Source organism: Ochotona princeps, chromosome 3, assembly GCF_030435755.1.
Source record: "Ochotona princeps isolate mOchPri1 chromosome 3, mOchPri1.hap1, whole genome shotgun sequence".
Taxonomy (NCBI): Eukaryota; Metazoa; Chordata; class Mammalia; order Lagomorpha; family Ochotonidae; genus Ochotona; species Ochotona princeps.
In genome coordinates, this window is record NC_080834.1 from 92,171,902 (window position 1) to 92,191,747 (window position 19,846).

Below are 19,846 nucleotides of genomic sequence, written 5' to 3' on the forward strand. Positions count from 1 at the left end.
CTGAGGAGGCTTTGCTGGTGTCTTCGATGTTCTTAGGCTCTGAAAGGACTCTAGATACAGGAAACACGCCTGCTTGGGTATGTAGTCAAATGTCTTGCTGAGACCTACAGTGAATTAAAAGCAAAAGCCAAACTCTCCTTAAGTGGCAGCCCCAAGGAAGCAGTTGGCAGAGCACAGCCCCAGTGGAGCAGCTGTGGGAGGCCAGTTCCAGATCTCAAAGTACCTCGTGTTTCCAAGTTAGAGAGTGGGAGGAAAGATGGGGAGGTGTGAATCGCTTATCTCCATAGTGCCACCCACCTCTGCTGCCTTCGAGAGGCATGTTGTCCTAGACAAGCTGCTGACAGCCCGGCCGAAGCTTATGGAATCAGCTGAAGAAGAAAGGCAGGGCGGGGAGGTCGTGCAGCAGCCGCAAAGCCCAAGGATCACCTCTGCTGAACTTGCCTGCCGGATGGCTGGCGGGCAGCTCGGGCGGGTGTGTGTGTGGTGGGGGAGCCACGGTGGAGGGAAAGGAGATGGAGCGATGCTCCAGCTAGTTTCACATACATCGCATTTCAGCCACCGCCAGCAGGGCTACACACGCCTACTCCTTCAGTCACTAGCTCACTCCGTTTTTGTTCCAATAAATCTTCCTAGTTCTCTGAGCAAGGCCGTAACACCCGGAATCAATGACCGAGAGCTGTGGTAGCTGAGACCCGGGTTGCTGGGCAAGTTCTGTTCTTCGGGTTGAGCTGTGTGGTGACCAGCTGTGGAGAAATCACAGTGCACAGAACAGCACGACACTTGGAGGCACCAGCGTGGGGGAGGGTAACGCTGGGCCCTTCTGGACCCTGCCATTTCTCTCACAGTTAATTCCCTGTTCGGTCTATTTTTATGAACTTGAAATATCGTGCTTCCCGTTGGATTCCCAGAACACACACATCTGGTGCTTTGAATGTGTAGTTTGAGACGGAGAGCACTTTGGCCAGTGTTTGCTCTGGTGCAGAAAGCTGTTGACAACATCAACCTTAGAATGCTTTAAAAATGAAAGCTTCCCTCTGTAGCACAGACTCGCACTGTGATCTAAGAGTACATTCAAAGGAACTGAAAAATAGTCAAAATTCATTCCCTCTGAAACATTTTTTAAGCCACAATAAGGAACCCTCATTATGAAAGGGGAAGGAATGAGATATTAACAGAACATATTTAGCAGAGACTTGGGAGTTGGCAGCTTCCCTGTTTTTTTTTTTTTTTTTTTCTGTTGTTGTTTGGGGTTTTTTGTTTTGTTTTGTTTTAAATAAGGGGCATATTTGGCTCTGTCCCTATTGCTGACCAAAAAAAAAAAAAAAAAAAAAAAGAAAATCAGCACGGGGAAGTCAACAACTTGGTTCTATGTATTCAGATCGATTTTATCACATGGAGGAATAAGGCAAATGTACTTGCTCTCCAAGTCTCCCCACCATGGATCTAGAAGCAGTTGAAAGGAAAAGACCAAAAAAAAAAAAAAAAAAAAGAAAGAAAGGAAAAGACACGCATCAGAAGAAAAGCCGTAGCTGTTGTTGGAGATGGCAGGCAGGCAGGTGACCTTTGGCACTCAGAATGATATCCAGGACTTGATGCCTTTGGCATCATAGTAGTGACAGGGAACTTCTCCGGGCATTTATTACCATGTGCAAACTCTTACAACTTCAAAATCATCAAGAAGAGCAGCCAAGCTGAAGCCTCTAATATTTGAACTAAACCTATTTTCTGCATTTGGAGGCATTAACAAATTATTTAAAGACTAGAGAAAATATGGGCCCATCACGGTGGCCTAGCAGCTAAAGTCCTCACCTTGGATGCACAGGGATACTATATGGGCACCGGTTCTAATCCTGGCTGCCCTGCTTCCCATCCAGCTTCCTGCTTGTGGCCTGGGAAAGCAGTCAAGGATGGCCCAAAGCCTTGGGACCCTGCACCTGCATGAGAGACCCGGAGGAAGCTCCTGGCTTCAGACTGGCTTAGTTCCAGCTGTTGTGGCCACTTGGGGAGTGAATCAGTGGACGGAAAATCTTCCTCTCTGTCTCTCCTCCTGTCTGTATATCTGACTTTCTAATAAAAATAAATAAATCTTAGAAAAAAAGAAGTAAAGAAAATAAAATTTGGTTTTGATACTAAAGGAAATACCAAATGCGTTCTAGTGACACCAGTACATGCTGAGCTGTGAGCACTCTGTAAGCCACAGGATTGGTCCAATTGAGTGTTTCCTGGTGAACAAGTGATAGGAACAGAAATCAAACTAGAGAATGTCCTCTGGCATCTCAAGAAAGCCTCTTTCCTAACAAACTGGCTTACAGCCTAATGGGTTGTTTCCTAAGGCATCCATGTGCTTTCTTCAGATAATTAGAATATCACAGTTCACTTCAATCTCCCCTTTGTCCAAAAATGAAAGAATAAACGATAAATAAACTTTTATTCTCTTCTCCATAAGGCTTGAATTTCTTTTTAAGTTTCATTTTGAGTATTATTGAATAGTTTCTAAATCCAGGAGATACACAGCATATAAATCATTAAAATGAATAGATAACATCTGGAACTTCTAGTTCCACATTACTTGGAATAAGAAGTCTAAAATATTTTCTTTGTTGAAAATGTGTTTTTGTGGTTGCAGTCATAATGCATATGTCTCCAATAACAAGAAAAAAAGGAAACACATAAATAAAATGAAATACACAATTGCTGCTAACATTGTATGTATTTCTTTCTCAGTCTTTCCGTAGGGACAGCATACACAGCATGGTGTCCTCCTGTTTAGATACACTGTAACTTAGTTAACCAGCCCTTTAGTAAAAATGTATCCTCTGTCTCTGTTTGCTGTGAGAACAACATCCATCGTTAGTGTCAATTCCAAAGAAACATTTAAAATGTTGACAGACTGTGCCAACTTGTCCTTCGAGAACATTCCATGCTCCCATCAGTAGTGCAGGAGGACCTTTATCTGTATAGTCTCATTAGTAGTTACTCAACTTTTTGTCCCTGTACATGTTTCCTGTTTCTCTCTCTTCTCTCTTTAAGATAGCTTTGTTTCTCATGAGCCAGAGATTTCAGAGCTGTGTAGTGTAGCAATTGATGCTGCTGCTTGTGCAGAGCAAGCATCTCCTTCTGTGTTGTGCATATCGGAGGCAATGCTGAAGGCCTTGGATTTGCCCATTCCTCATCATGGTAAGAAAAGCTCACACCTGACATGTATGCTGATCATTTATAGAATTTCAATTATGAATTGGGTCTTCACAATTTGTCAGGCCCTGTGCTATGAGACTGGGAGACACCAGTTCTCCGAGTTTTCATTCCATTGCTAAGGCCTCACTAATTTTTTCAGGCTTTACTCTGTGATGGGGAGAAAAAAAGTGTATCTTTCTAACTTAGGCTTGAGTCCTGAAGTTAACAACATTTTATCCATTCCATCTGTGTAAGCATTTTGCCACTCATATACAAAATTTTATTTATTTGAAAGGCAGAGAGAGAGAGACAGAATACACTGTCTCATCTGCCTGAAGACAGGGCTCCATTTGGATTTCCCAGGGCCTCAAGTACCTGGGACATCACCCACTGCCTCCCAGGATGCATATGTCAGGAAGCCAGGTAGGAAACAGAGCCAGGACTGGAACCCTGGCATACTGTGTGAGATGCAGACCTCTCAGGCAGCACCTCAATTGCTGTGCCATAGCACCAGCCCCATGCCTCTCCCACTTCTTAATGTGATCATTCCTGGTTTTGTTTTTCCATCTTGTCCTTTTTAAATTGTGATACTTAATTACATTAGTTTTTGGCTTCATGGGCAGACATTGGCCCCCTTCTTTGTTGCTGCTCACGGAGGCTTGATTTTCTTGACTCTGCATTACTGTGCTAAGTAGAGCTTGGCTCACTCCCTGGGGTTTTATGAGAAATCCAAACCTTCATGGAGCCCTGCCTCTGGCACTAACCTGGTGTGATCTCATGAGGAAACAGGCCTCCATCTTCTTACAATTTCCTTACCTAGAGAGTAAAGGCACAAGACAAAAAATAATGTTTGCTGTGATTTGGATGCTGGTTGATCTCTAAACGTTCATGTGCCTTTGGCTTTCTCCTGCTGCTTTAACTCAGGACCTAGTACAAAGCCATTAGGTCACTGAGGGAGCTGCACTCAGAACAGATTAAGGTAGGTCTTGTGGGACTTTGGACTTGGCTCTCCTGAGACTGACTGGTGGGACCCTACCTCACTCTCAGCCTTCCTAAGAGCTCCCCATGTGTGACCTTCCATGGTGATGCCACCTGCTTGGAGGCTCACATGCAGCTGTTGGATCTTGGAGCTGCAAGCCAAACACTCCTCTGTTTAAGCAAAGTAGCTTGCTGGGTGTTTCATTATAGCAACAGAAAATGAATGAATAAAATGTTGCTTTCTAGTTCAGCTGGTCTGTAGTGTTAGGAATTGAAGAATACAGAAGAAGTGCAATAAAGTAGGCTGATCATGTGGGTACACACAGAAGGTACACAGAAAGATAAGACACTACCTGCTTTGAAAGAATTTGAGATGGCGCTGGCAGCGTGGCACAGAGGGTTAAGCTGCCATCTGAATGCTGGTGTACCATCTGAGTGTTGGTGAATGCCAGCTACACCACTTCTGCTCCAGCTCCCTGCTAATGTTCCTGGGAAAGCAGTAGAAGATGCTTTTGGTTCATGCTACCCACATGCACTACCTGGCTCCTGGCTTTGGTTTGGTCCAGCCCCTGTCACTGGGGCCATTTAGGGGGTGAATCAATGAATAAAAAAAAATCTCTGTCTCTCCTTCTCTTGGTAACTCTTTCCTTCAAATAAATAAATCCTTCAAAAAATAAATTGACAAAAGGTTGTTATCTAGAACACATAAGTGTACCCTGCAAATAAAGCAAAAATAACTGTAATATTTTGCCCAGAAACTGGGTAAAAGCTGTGAATAAGAGGCCAGTGTGATGGCTCAACTGGCTAATCCTCCTCCAGCAAGTGCCAGCATCCCATATGGGTGTCCGTTCATGTCCTGGTTGCTCCACTTTCCATCAAACTCTCTGCTTATGACCTGCAAAAGCAGTGGAGGACAGCCCAATGTCTTGAGACCCTGCACCCACATGGGAGACCTGGAAGAAGCTCCTGGCTCCTGGCTTCAGATTGCCTCAGCTTTGGCTGTTATAGCTACTGGGGGAGTGAACCAGTGGATAGAAGATCTCTCTGTTGCTCCTCCTCCATATAAATCTGCATTTCCAGTAAAAATAAACAAATCTTTTTTTTTAAAATATATGAATGGATACTTTACAGGTGAGGCAACATGAATGACCAGGAAACATCTGAAGATATTTTCAATTTCATTAATAATCTTGGAATAGATCTATAATAACATATATATTAGACATTACAAACTCAATGAGATATTTTTAAAACTTTTAACTTATTTTCATTTTATTTGAAAGGCATAAAGAAAGTGAAAGACGGAGAGAGAGCTCTTCCATCTGCTGGTTCAGTCTCCAAATGACCACAACAGCTGGAGTTAGGCCAGGTCAAAGCCAGGAATCCAGATCTCAAACAGGGTTTCCCACAAGGGTGGCCAAGACTCCAGTACTTCAGCTAACACCTGCTGCTTCTCAGGGTTCATATTAGCAAGAAGCTGAAACCAAATGAAAACAATGGTGGAGCATGATCTCAGATAATCTAACACGGAGTTCAGAGATTCCAAGTGCTGTTTACACCTCTGTGCAAAATCTTCCTGAGATGATTTATTTATTTTGTCATTTTAAAAGATTTATTTCCTTTATTTGAAAGGCATAGTTACAAGGGGCAGTGGAGGAGAAGGAGACACACATACAGAGAACTAGAGAGAGAGAGAAAGAGTCTTCCTCAACTGATTCACACCAAATGGTCACATTTGCCAGGGGCTGGGCATAGTTGAAGCCAGGACCTTGGAGCTCCATCTAGATCTCCCACATGGGTGTAGGGACCCAAGCACTTGACCCATCTTCCACTGCTCTCCCAGGTACATTAGCGGAGAATTGGATCAGCAGTGGAACAGTCAAGACCTGAACCCACTCAAATATGAGTTGCCAGCATTGCTAGCAGTGACTTAATCCATTGTGCCACAATGTTGGCCCCTCCCTAAGATGATTTTTTTTAAAAAGAAAAGTATTTGAGTTTCAGGAGAGAGAGAGAGAGACAGAGACAAATAAACATATACACAGAGAGCTCCCATTTGCAGGCTTAGTACCTGAAAGCTGGTTACCACCAAGGCTAGAAAAGGCTAAAGCAGGAACTAAGAACTTAATCCAGGTATCCTACATGGGTGGTTGGAACCATCACTGCTGCCTGACAGTGGCTGTGTAAGTGGGATGCTAAAATTAGGGAACCAGAGCCAGCGATCAAATGTTGGCACCCTAATGTTAAACCTGTATAGCTTGAGCACTAAGCCAAATGCTTACTCCTGAGCTGATTTCTATAGTATCAGGTTGGCAGGAACTAAAATATCTGACAGCATTAAGTATTAATGAGGTCATAAAAATTGGTTTAACACTTGGCAAACAAATTGCCTTTAGCCTACAAAACCAAAGATATACCTAACTCTGCAGTCCAGCAACTCCATTCCTTGACATATGCCTTAGAGCTATTCTTATTAACTCCTGCACCAGGGAGACAGGACAAGAATGTTCCCAGCTGCAATTTCAGAAAGCAAAGAACTAACTGCTAATGTTCATAGAAGACTGGAGAGAGTATATTCATAAAACAAAGCAGCTGAATTATATGGATGAATATGCTTTTGAGCTCAAGGAAACAGAAAAACACCCATAGGCAAACACATATATAACATCTAAATCCTATAAAGTCAAAAATACCAAAAAATAGCAGTCTATGGTTTGGGAGTACATTTAAGAGCAGAAAGGAGTCAAAGATGCAAATTCAAGATGGGTATTTCTGAGGGGTTGGCAGGGAGAGGAGATCAGAGAGGTATTTGCAATGGGTTTCAAGCAAGGTGGGTCACAGGGATGAGAGGTTTGCTACATGATTTCTGACCCTACATGCTTATGCATATGCAAACACATATACACAGAAGCATTTGAGGATGGTGAGGCAGACAAATGACTTCAGCAGTAAGGGGGCAACATGCGCAGAGGCCAGAAGGCCGAAACAGTAAGGAACACTTGGAAAACACATGATGGTTCACCATTATGTCATTAGCTGAGCATAAAGTGGGAGGAGAGGAATGCTGGGAAACTCCTTCATCATGTAGCTATAGAGCATTTTCTAAGGTGGACCTGGGCCACATCTTGGGCCACATAAATATGTCCCTGCCTCAGGTCACAGTGTGCAGTAGGACAGTGGCATGTGTTAGGGTGGGTGAGGAGAAATTGTATGTTCTGAGCACAAAAATAAGAGCCCACATCAGAGGAAAGTTTCCCAAGGAAGAAGACATTGAACTGGATATATTACTTTTAAAAATTTGCTTTTGTTTGAGAGATACCAGAGATAGAGCTCTTACCCCTGGTTCCGACTCCACAGACACACAATCACTGGAGCAGAGCCAGGCCATACATAGCCAGGAGCCAGAAATTCAACTGGTTTTGCATGCGTGTGGCAGGGATCCAAGTTTTTGAACTGTCACCTGCTGCATCCAAAGAAACAAACCAAGAGCAGAGCCTGGACTTGAACTCAGGCACTCTGACATGAGACACGAGTGTTCTAACCAGCATCCCAGTGAAGTGGATATTGAAGGATCATGAAGGATGCAGCAGGAGCTGGCAGAGGACCTGAGGAAACTGTATCCTGCAATATAGCAAGCATGTATTAGTGAGAAAACAGGCCAGGTTAGGGTAATAAACATGATCGTTGCTTTTTGAGTCTCTGTTAGGAGCAGAATCAAGCTGAAACTCATGCGCGGAAGTCCTAATCCCAATGTGACTACTTGGAATTAGGTTTTAAAGAGGGAATTCAAGTTACATGAGGTCATGGGTGGCACCTTAATCCACTATGACTAGTGTCCCTACAGGAAGAGGAAGAGACACACCAGGAAGGCACAGAGCAAAGGCCACACAGGGACACAGGGGAAAGATGGGCATCTGCCAGCCAAGGGGAGAGGCCACAGGAGAAACCAAACCTGCCAACCCTTTGATCTTGGACTTGAGGCTAGAAAAAACTGTTCCTGCTGTTGAAGTCATGTGTGTGGTAGTGCTTTGTTACAGCAGCCCTAGCAAACAAGTTTCTCACACAGCCCACCTCTAAATGCTCTCAATATCTGGGGAAGCTGCCACAGGCTAAAGCAGAGTTCACCTGCCATGGTCAAGGCAGGGAGATGACTACCCTTTTCTTTCTGAACCCTCCGCGCCCAGGATTGGTCAGCGAGATATACCCTCCACAGACTTGGTGTGAAGTCATAAACAGAAGCAGCAGAGGTAAATGTTCGGAATTCAATCTGGGATTAGGAGCAGCAGCTGCAGAGATGTAGCTTGGTCCCCCTCAAAGCTCAGAGGTGGAAGTCAAGTGGCAGTTGTGGTGCTGGGCACCTGTAACAGCTTGCTTTCTTTTTCAGATTTATTTATTAGTTGAAAGGGAGAGGCAGAGAAAGAGAGGGAGAGAGAGAGAGAGATCTTCCACCCACGGGTTCTTTCCCGAAATGGCTGCTACAACCCAGGGCAGGCCAATGCCAGTAAACCATACCTTAGCTCCCTGTGCCATAATGCTGGCAGTGGCAGAGGCCTGGCTTCCTGGTTTTAGTGTGTGCTTACAGGCTCTGCACTGGCTCAACCCTGGATTTTTGCCCTCTTTGTGACCTTGTGAAACAACAAATGGCAAAATTTTTTGAAAATCAGTTTGAGGTATGGTGTAAATTAAAATGATCTATTGTATGTGCACACAGTTTGTTTTGATAAATGTCTATACTTGTGTAATTACCATTACTTTTCCAAGTGCATTAGTAGGGAGTTGGATCACAAGAAAAGCAGCCAGGACTTGAACCAGTGCCCATAAGGGATACCCATTACACCACAGCACTGACTCCAGAATATTCTGTATCTTGATCGTGGTTGTAGTGGAGAATGGCCCAACTACTTGGGCCAGAAGTTCCTGGCTCCTGGTTTTGAATTGGCCCAGCTCCAGCCATTGCAGCCATTTGAGAATGAACCAGTGGATCTTTCTCTTCTCTCTTTCTCTTTCTTTCAAAGAAGTAATTATTTTTTAAATTTATTTTTATTTTATTTTTTTTTAAAGATTTATTCATTTTATTACAGCCAGATATACACAGAGGAGGAGAGACAGAGAGGAAGATCTTCCGTCTGATGATTCACTCCCCAAGTGAGCCGCAACGGGCCGGTGTGCGCCGATCCGATGCCGGGAACCTGGAACCTCTTCCGGGTCTCCCATGTGGGTGCAGTGTCCCAATGCATTGGGCCGTCCTCGACTGCTTTCCCAGGCCACAAGCAGGGAGCTGGATGGGAAGTGGAGCTGCCGGGATTAGAACCGGCGCCCATATGGGATCCCGGGGCTTTCAAGGCGAGGACTTTAGCCGCTAGGCCACGCCGCCGGGCCCAAAGAAGTAATTATTACGAAGTTCTATTGTGTGCTTTGTTGTCAATCCCCCACAACTCCTGTCTATAAAACTGCCAATATGTTTTCTTTCCTTATAGAACCACTTTGTGTTTCTTAAAACTTTCTAGAAACAGAATCATATTGCATACATTATTTTGTATCTGTTTTGTTTCATTCAACATAACATTTTTAGAACACAAATGTGCTGAGGCCAGTGTTTGATGTAGTGGTCAGGATGCCACATTCCCTATTAGAGTGTCTTGATTCTAGTCCTTGAACTGGTTTCAATTCCAGCTTCTTGCTAATGTACACCCGGGAAGGCAGCAGGGATGGTTCAAGCACTTGGGTTCCTGCCACCCATAAGGGAAACCTGGATTGAGTTCCAGGCTCCTGGCTTCAGTATGGTTCAATGCTAGGTAACTGTAGGTGTTTGAGGAGCGAACCAGCAGATAGGAGCTCTCTTTTCTTGTGGATGGACACTTGCTTTGTTATAAATAAAGCTACATGAACGCTTAGCTCCATTTTAAGGAAATTCTTTCCTGCTTAAGCTAATCAGACGTGGTTTCTGTTACTTGTTAAACTTATGGTGTATGACCACAGTGGCCCTACAGAGTTGGAAGTGATGGACAAGGGTAACATGCAGGGCTAGTGACAGGGCCAGAGACAGTTCTTTTTCTTTTTTCTTAAATTTAATTTTTTTTCATAATGATTACATGGTGGATCAGGGTGGGAAGGATTGAAGTTTAGGGAAAATCAGGTGAACTCATTGCTTCTAAATTTGCTATTTCTTCTTTTTGTTTCTGGGGGAAGGGGAGAGACAAAGGGGAAACCACTCATGACTTTCCACACGTCCCAGTACCCAGGGATGAGGAACCACCACCTCATATCATCCCAGAGTCTCTGTGTATATATTCCAAGGGTTCCAGAGACAATTCTTACATGATATGTCACAGAAGAAAAGGAAAAATGCCCCAGTCTTTTGAATTTTGGGAAGTGATGTGACCAGATCAGCTCTTAATATAGTTTTGTGGGGCTGACATTTGGATAAACCTCTACTTATAATCACCACATGCCATATCAGAGTACCAGTTCAAACTCCAGATGTTCTTCTGATACAGTCTCCTTGCTTACATGCCTGGGCACCCAGTGAAAGATGACCCAAATACTTGGGCCTCTAATACCCTTATGGGAAACTAGGATTGAGTTTCTAGGTTCCTGGCCTTCACCTGGCCCAGCCCTGGGTAATGTGGTGATTTGGGGAGTGCATTAGTAGATGGAAGATCTTTCTGTTACTGCCTCTCAAAGAAATAAATAAATAATCTTTAAAAGAAAGAAAAGGACAACTTTGCGTAACAATATAGAGGCCTTCTTTCTGTGTAACAAAAGCAAAAGACTGGGAAAGGATATAGAAGGAAGCAGAGTCACAGACCCTCAACCCCCAAAAAAGGGGATCTGGAACAAAACTGTGGTCTGCATTCTTTTATTCTAAACCAAGTGTCTTACTCAAACATTGCTACTTGGCGAGTTGGAAGCTTCTTTCACTTCCAACTAACCTATATTTAGTGAGCATCTACTGTGCTGCTGGTTTCTGTGACAAATCCTGGAATTAAAAAATTGAACCTTTGCCAGAGTTTGTCATGAAGGGTGTGCCTCAGAGTCATCTGTGAGACGCAGGCCCCAGACTCCACCCCAGAAAAACTAATTCAATAGGTGGGGCCCATGTTTTAAAACAAATGAGCAGTATGTTGTGACATAGCAGGTCGGGTTGCCCCTTGCGTTGCCAGCATCCCATATCTGAGCACAGGTTCAAGTCCCAGTTGCTCTGCTTCAGATCCTGTTCTCTGCTAATGAAGATGGCAAAGAAGCAGAAGGTAGCCCAGGTACTTAGAGCCCTGCCCTCTGCTATGCCAGGGGATGGCTTTCTAGGTTCCTTGTTGTATCCTGATCCAGCCCTAGATGTTGTGGTAGGTTATGGAGTGAACCAGCAGATGGAAGATTTCTTTTTCCTTTCCCTCTTTCTTGATCACTCTGCCTTTTGAATAAACAAAATCTTTAAAAACCTGAAAAGGAAATGTGGGTTATGTTCCTTCTTATGACACCAACATCGCATACCAGAATGCTCACTCAAGTTCTAGCTGCTCTTTTCCTAACTGATGACTTTGATAATGTATCTGGGAAGGCAGTGGATGATGGTCTAAGTGCTTGAGTCCCTACTACCCATGTGGGGAACCTAGTGGATGGAGCTCTGGGATCCTGGCTTTAACCTGGCTCACCCCTGGCTATTGTGGACACTTGGGGAGTGAACCAGCAAATGGAAAAGTCCTTTTCTGTCTCCCCCTGTTTCTGTAACTCTGCCTTTGAAACAAATAAGTAGCATAAAAAATTATATAGATAATTGTTTATTTTTATTTGAAAGTTAACAGTACAGAGAGAAGGACAGAAAGATATTCCATCTGCTGGTTCACTTCCCAAATGGCTGCAATGGTTGCAGCTGAGCCAATCTGAAGCCAGGAGCTTCTTCCAGGACACCCACATGGGTGCAGGGGTCTGAGGACTTGAGCCATCCTTTACTGATTTCCCAGGTTGTAAGCAGGGAACTGTATTGGAAGAAGAGTAGCTGCAAAATGATAGAAAATCCATATGGGATGCTGGTGCTACAGGCACAGGCTTAGTCTATTATGCCATGGCACTAGCCCCATGATAGAAATAATTCTAGTACATAGTTACAAACCACTGATGACTCAGGCACTGTTATCTAGATCTTATTTTATTTTCACAAGCACCCCAAACAGGCTTCATTATCTGAGCTCATCATCTGAAGGTTAAATGCATACCTACCTGCATGCAATGATAGGGATTTGAATGAGAAGGATTTCACTCATGGAAATAAATATATTCATTTATTGAACACTCATTAGACACCTAGCAAATGCCAGACGCTGGGCTAGACTCTAGGGCCTAGAAAGCAGAAAAGAGAGTACTGTCACTACCCAGAGGATCTAGAAGAGTCCATGGGTATAGAAATTTCAAATTGGAATACCAACCTGAATCCTGTCTAAACTAGGATGGGGAAGTACCTGGGTAGACTTAAGTTAAATCAAATAATTAGTAGTGAAGAGGAGTTACCTACAAACATAAGTTAGACGAGGTCTATATTGGCAGAGGAAATGGGTACCAAGAGGTGGGGGACACAGGAAAATGACCTTACTGAAATTAGAGAGGGGCACAGCAGGGAGTGGAGAATAGAATATCAAGGATGACTAGAAGGAGAAAAATATGGAGACTATGCCCTTGAAAGGTCTTAGCTACACATCCATGGAGTGGCAATAGCCAGAGGGCAACCGATTCAACCCACAGGTCCTTCTTTGTTGTCTGCCCTCTACTTGATGAGGGGGCTTCACTTCTGGAAGCCATGCTTGCACAGGGCTGACCCCCTTCCCCCGGGTTGCAGTCCATTGATCCTTCATGGAGGACATCTTCAAAGCTAGGTCTTCCCTTAAGAAAGCTAGAACATGGGGCCTGGCAGGATAGTCTAATGGCTAAAATCTCATCTTGCATGCACCAGGATCCCATGTGGGTGCAAGTTTGTGTCCCAGCTGCTTTGCTTCCCACCTAGCTCCCTGCTTGCAGGCTAAGAAGTCAAGGATGGCCCATGGCCTTGGGACTGGAAGAGGCTCCTGGCTTTGGATGGGCTTGATTCCGGTCACTGGGGCCACTTTGGGAGTGAGCCAGTGGATGGAAGATATTGATCTCTGTATCTCCTTCTGTGTATCTGCCTTTTCCAATAAAAAAAAAAAAAAACTTATATAAAAAATAAACTAGAACATGGAACAAGAGAGATAAAAAGCCCTTTCTTTCTGGTGGATTGAATAGTCTTGGGAGCTTTCTCCTGGAGAGTCAGATGACATGAGCCCCTTGTTTTGGGTTAACTTATAACAAAAATAACTCCTGATGTGGATGGTGTATTGGTTTTATTTCTTCTCTTCCGAGTACAACTGCTCAGTTGAGTGTAAGTTTGAAGATGAGGCTGTTGGAAAGAGTGGGGGACGAAGTCCAAGTTAGGAGTGGCAGAAATATAGCTTTCTCCGAGATAGGTGAGTAAGAAGGAAAACAGAATGCAGATAAGTGTGTGAGCTGGGGGTAGGAAGTGAGCTCTTAAAGGCTCTGACATTTGTTGTGAACAATCAAGGTTATCTACAAGTTAGGAGAACAGTGGGCCACAGTCTGTGGGCAGTTTGGGAAGAATGGTAGGACTGTAACAGACACATTGTCAATGGGTCAGGGAGGTGGCCACAGATAAATTACACAAATACAGTTGAAAATCCTAAGCATCTAATGCTGAATGCAGTAGAGACTTAACTCTGAAAGCTTTCCTCCTCTTTGCCTATGTAAACTGCTTTGCAATACAAACCAAATTAAATGACATTCCTCTGCTGCAATTGTTCTAATACATTCCATTGCTTTAAAGTATAAACTGACAAGAGTTGTGGCAAGCAAGCTAAGCCACTGCTTGCAACACTGGCATCCTACGTGGTCGTGGGTTCAAATTCCAGCTGCTTGGCTTCTGATTCAGCTCCCTGCCGATGTTCCTGATAAAGGTCAAAAGAAGGCCCAAGTCCTTGGGCCCTTGCCATCCACATGGTGGGTCACTGTGGTCTTTGTGACCATTTGGAAGGTTGAACCATCAGATGGAAGACTCTCCCTTTCTCTTTAACTCTGCCTTTCAAATAAATAAAATTTTCTTTTAAAAGCGACAGTATGGGCCTGACACTGTAGCCTAGCGGCTGAAGTTCTCGACTTGCAAGAGCCATACGGGCCTCAGTTCTAATGCTGGTGGCCCCACTTCCCACTGAACTCCCGGCTTGTGGTTTGGGAAAGCAGTAGAAGACAGCCCAAAGTCTTGGGACCCTGCACCTGCATGGGAGACCCAGAGAAGGCTCCTGGCTTTGGATTGGTTTGGCTCCAGCTGTTGTGGTCACTTGGGGAGTGAATCACTGGACAGAAGCTTTTCCTCTCTGTCTCTCCTCTATGTATATTTAACCTTCCAAAAAAAAAAAAAAAGGGAGTATGTGTCTTTCCTTTTTTTTTTTTTAAGAAAACATTATTTATTATCCTCTGTGACATAACGCTGGCCCCAATGGCTAAATAAAATCTTAAAAAAAATAAAAGAAAAAGAAAAACCCAAGCCTTTCAAAAGAAATGAATCTTAAATAATAAAATAAAAACTGTTTCCAATGTTTGCAGCAAGCAGGAGGAGTTCGGGGGAACGGAAGGGGAATGTTAGGACTGATCCAGAGCTGGGTGCGTGAAGTTGCGGGAAGGCCAGAGAGGTGGTAAAAAGGTAGCCCGGGGTTGGGGTGAGGGAGTGATGGTACTCTGGGGGTGAGATGACTGCAGAACGTTCTGGGTGAGGCTGGGTTTCAGCTGGAAATATTCAAGGACTCTCTCAAGCAACATATTTTGAGGCACATAAACTTTCTCCTCTCTCTATAAATGGCATCACCTCCCACCCAGTCACCCAAAGCTGAAACTTGGAGTGATCCTACGAATTCAGTTTTTCTTTTCCTCAATCCTTATGCTTCATTGTTTTTGCCATTTATGCTTCTTAAACGTTTCTTGATTGCTGTTGGCATGACTTGACAAACCTCAACTGTTCATAGCATTTACTCTCAGTCCTAAGAACATCTATGGCCTTGTCCCACTCCCCTTTAAAGTACAAATTAGATCGTGTAACGGCCAGGCTTAAATTCTTGCAGTGGCTTCCCAGTGCTTTCAGCTACACATTCCTTGGCGTGGCAAACCATGTCATTTGAAATCTGGCATGGGCTCATACCTCCAGCTGCATTTCTCACTTCTTTTTCAAAGCCACAAGCTGCATCTACAACTCTGGTAGGCCACGTGTTTCTCTGGCTTCTGTGCTTGAGTCAGAATGCCTTGTGACTCAGTGTGTTTGGAAAGAGCTTTCTCAGGCCTTTTTCTTGGGTCTTGATGTTTTAAGATTCCTCATATCTGCCCAGCCAAGAGGACCTTTAGTCCCCTCCCCAAGCAGAGTGAGTGGTTGCACAGTGGCACAGAAACGTACTTTCATGCCTAGTGTAATGTTCTTAATAATGTGAAGAGTTTCGATGATAGAAAAAGAGGGAAATTGGGCATGAAAATCTAGTTATCTGTGTCCTCTAAAAATCTGGACGCCTGGCATGCCAAAAATCAATGGGATCTGAGTCATACATGGGGCATAAGCTTTCTGTTTCCCGCAGCCTCCATCACTCCACACTCCTTACATCCTTGCCTGCTGGGCCCTGAAGCCACAAGATAACCCATGTGTAGAAGCAAACAGGTGCAGTGATGGCTTACAAGCAAGCCAGCTCGTGGTAGAACAGAACCCACTGAGCACACAGAGGAAACTTGGTGGGGGTAGGAGAATAGGAATGGGGACTGTAAGAGGGGAAGAGTAGGGGCTGAGGTTGTGGTGCAGTGCGGTAAGCTGCTGACATCTTGTGTGAGTGCTCGTTCCTGCTCCCTGCTAATGTGTCTGGGAAAGTAGTGGAAGATAGCCTGAGTGCTCTGGCACCTGCCATCCACGCGAGAGACCTGGAAAAGGTTTAGCCTTGGTCAGGGGGGAGTGAATCAGAGGATGGAGGATCTCCCTCTCTTGCTCTGTAACTCTTCTTTTCCAATAAGTAAAGTAAAATTTTTCAAAAAAAAAAAAAAAAAAAGAAAAAAAAAAAAAGAAAGAAAGAAAGAAAAGAGAGAGATGGCATTAGTCTAAGACAAGGAAGAATTCTTGCATGCAGATGGAATGTGAATTCTAAGTTGCCAAGAGTTAGGCGCTTCCTAAGTGTTTTGATCCCAGGAGAATCAGGGAGGGGGAAGAATGAATAACTGCCCAAGAGGAAGTACGGTTGAGAGCATTCTCAGAGGAAATCAGCAGCAAGTCGGGAAGGACTATGTATGTCCGGGGTCCCCTGGGGGCTGGAGGCAGGGACTGAGAAGTCTGAAGAAATATTTGGGAAAGACTTAGGGCTTGATAATTCACATCTTTTTAGAGTGTAGATTAAGCCTGATTACTAGCTTTTAGCTGTTGAAGAGGCATGTCTATTGCAAACAGAGAAGGCTTCCTGAAGGAGGTGGCATTTCAGCTGCATTTTAAAGAGACGAAAAGGGAGATGTTACACGGGTAGACAGAACCACAGCCACAAAAGGCAGAGCTGTGAAGTCCGCAGTTAGGGCTGGGCATTGTAGAATCTGGACTTGGTCACTCGGCAAGTTACTTTTATATTGTGAAGTCCCAGTTTCTATAATTGTAAGAGGATAATAATACTATTGTATTTCTTCTATTCTAAGTGGGATGCTCTCATCCATCCCATTTTTAATGTTTCTTAATTTGGGACATAACTCACAGTCAATATCTCAAAATACTAGCTTTATCACAGAGCAGAGGAGAAAGACTATAACATTTCTATCTCCATCTAGGAATATGTACATTAAATCATCTGCAGAAAGATGTTCATTTCATAATTAGCAAAATGGACTCAGTTGCATTTATACAATTTTACATGTTTTCTTCTGAACTGACATCTAATAACTGTATATGCTTATAGGGAGTTGAATTTTTGACGTTTTTATCTGTTTATTTTCATTTGATCTGAAAAGCAGACGGCTTGGTTGAATCCCTCAGCTCAGAACGCCTGCTCAATCTGGGTCTCCCATTTGTGTGGCAGGGACCCAAGTAGTCACCTGCGGTGCACATCAGAAAAGGTCCAATGAAGACCCTGAGTTGCACTCCCATATAACAGTGGGACTCCTAAGTGGTACATTAATTGCTGTGCCAAATACTCATGCAGGGAGTTGAGTTTTAATTTGCACAGTGAAGTATCACTTTAGGTGTCTTTCAAAAGGCTACATTGTGACAAAGCATTGAAATAATAAATTAACCTGCAGGATGATTAGTTGTCATGCATCTGGAATATAATTAAATTTATTAGAAATTGCCAACTCTCTTGATAAATGTGGTAGGCAGTTACAGTGCTTGAAAAGCACTGATGCACTTGAGGGCAGTGAATATATTAAAACCAATAGTTTCTAGCCATTAAGAGTAGGTCTGTAGAGTCTAGGAATATGCAACAATTTGATTCTTGTTTGAAAGGAGCATGGAGAGCAAAAGAGAGAGATTTCTATCCATCGCTTTACTTTCCAAATGCCAACAGCTGGAGCTGGACCAGTCTGAAGCCAGGAGCCAGGCATTCCCACCAAGTCTTCCCATATGTGGCATTCGCAGCAGGCTGGATCAGAACTGGAGGTTGGGCTGGATCCTAAGCATTCTGATATGGATTGCGGATGCCCCAATAAGCAGTTGAACTTGCTGCACCACAAAGCCTACCCGAGTTTAATTTACAAAATAAATCAAATTTATAACCAGAGGGAAAAGTATGTAATACTCTTTGAAATGTCTGAAAAGTATAGTGTTAGTTTTTTTTTAAAGGTTTATTTCATTTTCATTATTGGAATGGTAAAGTTACAGAGAGAGGAGAAACAGAGCTCCTGTGTCCTCTGGTTCACTACCCAAACAGCATAGCCAGAGCTGGGACAGCTGGAAGAGGGGGAGTCACTTCTGGTCTCTGACGTGGATGCAGTGGCCCAAGGATTTGGCCATCCTCCACTGCCCTCCCAGGCCATCAGCAGGGAGCTGGATTGGAAGTGGAGCTTTACAGGACCCTACTGGGGCCTATATGGACACCAGTGCCTCAGGCGGAGGTACAGTTGGTTATGCCATGGTGCCGCCCCCTATGCTGTTATTTTCTTATTTGCTAAACAGATGAAGAGATAACCACAGGTTATGAAAACACTATACCATCAAGGTCCACTTAGCTAGTGGTCCAAAAGTTATAACCGAAAACTTTAGGCGGTGAAAGCACGGGCTTAAACTTAACTTCTGATGGCTGAAGAAGAAAGTGGCCAATTGCAGTAACTAATGTTCACCAAGTGATGAGCTGACTGGACAACACACCTGGAATAGTGATGTTACCATCACTTGAAAGCAGCAAAACTACGAAGTCAACCCCAGAAGTCTGTTCTAACACTGCATTTGGGACTACTGTCTCCATTGCCCGGGTTGGGGTCCCGATGACTTGATAGAATTCCAGAGCGTGGTTAATAAATGCTTGCCATCTAGGGTCAAAGGGAAACTCGACTGATGAACGTCTTATAGTGCTTCTGGAACAGGTATAGGCCCTTATGACATGGCAGGCGTTGCACGGTGGAGCGAGTCTTGGGAACGCTGTCATGACCAGAAGGGAGAAGCGTCAGTCAGCAAAGATGCCTTCTGGGGTTCTCAGAGCAGATGCTCCGCCAAGGGACGCCCAGGCTCGCCCAACTGTCGACATCCTTCTGCTCCTTTCACGCCCATCCTAAACGCCAGCTCCCACAGTAGGAAGCGCTCTTTCTAAATTCTGGAATTCCAAATCCATGGGCCTCATAAGGAAAAGACGACTTCAATTACTGAAGTTGCCTCTTCTCACCTCTCCTGGCTTCAGTTTCTCTAAACCGAAAGGTAGTGGTGGTTTAGCCAGTCTCTTCCTCTTACAATCTTCCTACCTTACAACCTCTTGGGATTTCTCCCAAAGGCGCTTCGAAAAGCAAACCGCCTCCCTCCGCCCCGCAGGAGGCGGCTCCTCTGTGTTGGCAGCTCCGTCGGGCGGGGCTGGGAAAGCGCGAGCAGAGGCGGGGGCTCGCAGGCGGCGCCGCACAGTCACGTGACTTCCTTCCCGAGGAGCCTCTGCCGCCCGGCCTCCCAGCAACCGATGCGTCCCGCCTAACGACGCCTGCGCATCCCGGTTGGCCGTCGGGGGCAGGCGCCGCCTACGGTCGCGTTGCTCATTGGTTCGCGCTGCCGTCGCTCACGTGCGTTGCGGGGCACCCGGAGGGGGTGCTGCCGGAAGCCCCTCCCACTGGCTGCCGGGTTCGTGGCTGGCTGGCCGCGGCTGTCACTCCGGGGCCGTTTCCCTGAGGCCAGCGCTCTCTGCTGGGGCCGGGCGGGAAGGAAGAGGGGCCGGACTGGCGGCCCTGAGCGAGCCGTCGCTGTCTTCGCGGCTGCCCTATGACCAGCGGCCGACGGGCGCCCCTCCGCAGTCCCGCGCAGCGCCTCGTAGCGGCCGTGCGCCCCGCCGAAGCCGTCCGAGTCCCCAGTGCGGCCGCTCCCGCGGCTCCTCGGCCTTCCTTCCAGCGCCGCGCTCGAGGCCTAGGCCGAAGCGGAGGCAGGATGAAGATGACGGTGGATTTCGAGGAGTGTCTCAAGGACTCACCCCGCTTCAGGTAA